A 3,570-nucleotide genomic window follows, 5' to 3' on the forward strand; every position below is an offset into this window, starting at 1 on the left:
AATGGCTACCTACGATGACGGAGCTCCCCAGTTAGATTGACTCATGGAATAGGCGAAGCAAGGGGAAGGTTTTGGTCGACCACCCTCTGCCGGCACACCAAGGAAGTGTGCTAATGTACTGGCGTTAAGAGTCGGTCGGCGCGTGTGGGTAAAGTTGTACACCCCTGCGGGGTAAATCTTTTCGAAAAGCCGTGTCCACGGTTACGGACGACTTGGTGATGGATTCGTGATCATAGACAACTTTAACCTAATCGTAAAACTTGGAATCAATGTGTGATAAGGATCCCTCCTCAGGGTATCGAGGGGGTGCTCCTAGTTGATAGGTTCAGCATATGATGAAGATTCGGTGGATTCAATATGATGATCAGTAGAGCTAGAGATATCGCTCTCTTATCCCCTTTTAAAATCATCTGAATAGACGAGCTTCTGCTCCCTCTTGTTTTACAAAGGAAAACTGGCTTTCCGCAAAATAAGCTCCACATAAAGCCTCGCATACCAGCTTTGCTAAAAGGTTGTACTAAGTCTTGCCGAGTCCCTGTACTCAGCTTTGCATGCTTTGTTTCAGAAGAAGTCGCTCCAACAAATGGTGGTTTCTAGGTCGACATCGACGAGTAGCTTGGGATTCCCAGGTGGCAGCTCGGAATCTATGGGCTGGGACGTCGCCGTTATGCTCCCGGCCTCTTAGGCCTTTTGCTATCTTGCTATTTAGAATAGCATAACTTCGCTTCCGTGATTGATGAATTGTCGAGTCGGTGACCTCGCTTGTAATACTTTGGTTTTTCGCTCAGCTATGAGCTTGTATTACTCTTTGAGTCGTAGAGTCACTGTTGTGTTACCGATTCTCACCCTGTAGGCCCTAGAGATCTAGGTTAGTCTTATGCCAGATGGTGATCTGGGTTTGTCTAACCTACGGCCCCCGGGGTCGCGACAAAAGTCCACCTTCAGGTTATCATCCGAACCCCCTCCAGTATTAAGTTGCTAACAACAGACAATTGCATTAAGTATGGTGCGTAATGTAATCAACAACTACATCCTCGGACATAGCGCCAATGTTTTATCCCTAGTGGCAACAACAAAACACAACCTTAGAACTTTCTCGTCACTCGTCCCGAGTGTCAATGCGAGCATGAACCCACTATCGAGCATAAATACTCCCTCTTGGAGTTAAAAGCAAAAACTTGGCCGGAACCTCTACTAGTAACGGAGAGCATGCAAGATCATAAACAACACATATGTAATAACTTGATAATTAACATGACATGGTATTCTCTATCCATCGGATCCCGACAAACACAACATAGAGTATTACGGATAGATGATCTTGATCATGTTAGGCAGCTCACAAGATCCAACAATGAAGCACAATGAGGAGAAAACAACCATCTAGCTACTCGCTATGGACCCATAGTCCAGGGGTGAACTACTCACTCATCACTCCGGAGGCGACCATGGCGGTGTAGAGTCCTCCGGGAGATGAATCCCCTCTCCGGCAGAGGTGCCGGAGGAGATCTCCAGAATCCCCCGAGATGGGATCGGCGGCGGCGGCGTCTCAGTAAGGTTTTCCGTATCGTGGTTTTTCGCATCAGGGGTTTCGCGACGGAGGCTTTAAGTAGGCGGAAGGGCAGAGTCTGGGGCCTAACGAGGGGCCCACACCATAGGGCGGCGCGGGCCCCTCCTTGGCCGCGCCGCCATGTGGTGTCGCCACCTCGTGGCCCCACTTCGTATGCTCTTCGGTCTTCGGAAGCTCCGTGGAAAAATAGGCCCCCGGGTCTTCGTTTCGTCCAATTCCGAGAATATTTCGTTACTAGGATTTCGAAACCAAAAACAGCAGAAAACAGGAGCTGGCACTTCGGCATCTTGTTAATAGATTAGTTCCAGAAAATGCACGAATATGACATAAAGTGTGCATAAAACATGTAGGTATCATCAATAATATGGCATAGAACATAAGAAATTATCGATACGTCGGAGACGTATCACCGATCTAATCTGAGTAACCTGTCTTATGAGATAACATTTTACAAGAAAAATTGGAGAACAACTAAAAGAACTGAAAGGCTAGTAGATTTGCCTGCACCTTCTTTGTTTGACCTTGCTTCCAGGGAAAATTGGTCGGTCACGGAAGAGGAACTAAATGCATACATAGAGGGGGATGGCCATCATGCAAGGAACGGCGTGGAGGAGGCCGAGGAACACCTCGACTTGTCATCGAGCTCTTCACATCAACATTTTGGGAATGTGGAGCCTTCACCCTTTTCTTCTGCACAGGGACCTTATTATGACTACACCATGTACGATCCACCGGCGTGGAACCCTGACCCTCGCTGGGGTTGATCTCCACTTAGGCCAAAAGCATAAGCTTGGGGGAGGTATACCGGCATCACTCATTCATTGCATATTATAATTGCTGGATACTTGTACATACTTGTTTAGCTTCTTAAGGTGGTTTCTAATAAGAGGGAGATGATATTTGGGGAAGTAATGTTTGAAAACAGATTCTGGACTGATACCAAAAAACTTCTCAAAAACATCCAGAACGTTATTTTGCAAAGCCAATTTTTGTGCATGTTCCCCAGGTTATTATCTAACTTTCATTAGTTTAGCACTTTTCGAGCTGAGCAGCGGAAGATTTTTGTAAAAATCGATTATTGTACAAGTTTGACGAATTTCTGCTGCTTTGTGTTTATGTGACTCTTTTAGTTTTCATCTTCTTGTTTTTGCTTTGTTTCTTTCCTAAAACACAAAAAGACCAAAAATATTTCTGTTGTTTTTCTTTACCATTTGCTTATTTTGGTTTCTTGCTTCTATTTTGCCTTATTTGCTATCGTTGGTTTGCTATAAGAAAATCCAAAAAGATTTTGCTTTGTTTGCTTGTTTCCTTTTGTTCTTGTTTCCAATTCGAAAACACCAAAAATATTTGTTGTTCTTCTTTGGTTTTGTAAAGTTCATTATGGAGTTCAGCGGTCTTCGGTGGCTGGAGCTTGGTTTTGATTCCATATTATTCAAGCTACACAAGTGAAAGGCAATAATGACGATCTACGACAACTCGATTGTCTTTGAGAGGTCTGGTATGAACTCTATTTGTTTTCATTTTTGTACATATACTCATCCATGTGAGCATGCTTAGTTGGTTCATGTGAGGAATTTGTCATTTAAGAAAGTCTAGTAGTTCATGATCTCTCATGTTTAGCTCCAATTTATTAATATGAGTAGCATATCATAAATATTTGCTTGCGTTGTTTTATTCATAGATAGGTATGACATTGTGGTATCCTCCTCTGAATAACTCACTTGAATCAACTTGGCACATGCTCACGCATGCATATGACTGAACAAAAGTCAATTAAGCCTCGATGATTTACTTTGCCTCAGAGTTCTTGTATCACTTTTATGCCTCCGTTAATTTATTTTGTCGCAAGCATGATTATGACGAGTTATTGCTCTCTTGATTGTCGCTTCCCGAGTCTATTGCTAGCCTTCACTTGTACTGAGCGGGAACGCTGCTCGTGCTTCCAAACCCCTGAAAACCAAGTTATTCCAAAGTTTCCACCATAAATACCTATGCATGGC

Source organism: Lolium rigidum, chromosome 2, assembly GCF_022539505.1.
Source record: "Lolium rigidum isolate FL_2022 chromosome 2, APGP_CSIRO_Lrig_0.1, whole genome shotgun sequence".
Classification (NCBI taxonomy): Eukaryota; Viridiplantae; Streptophyta; class Magnoliopsida; order Poales; family Poaceae; genus Lolium; species Lolium rigidum.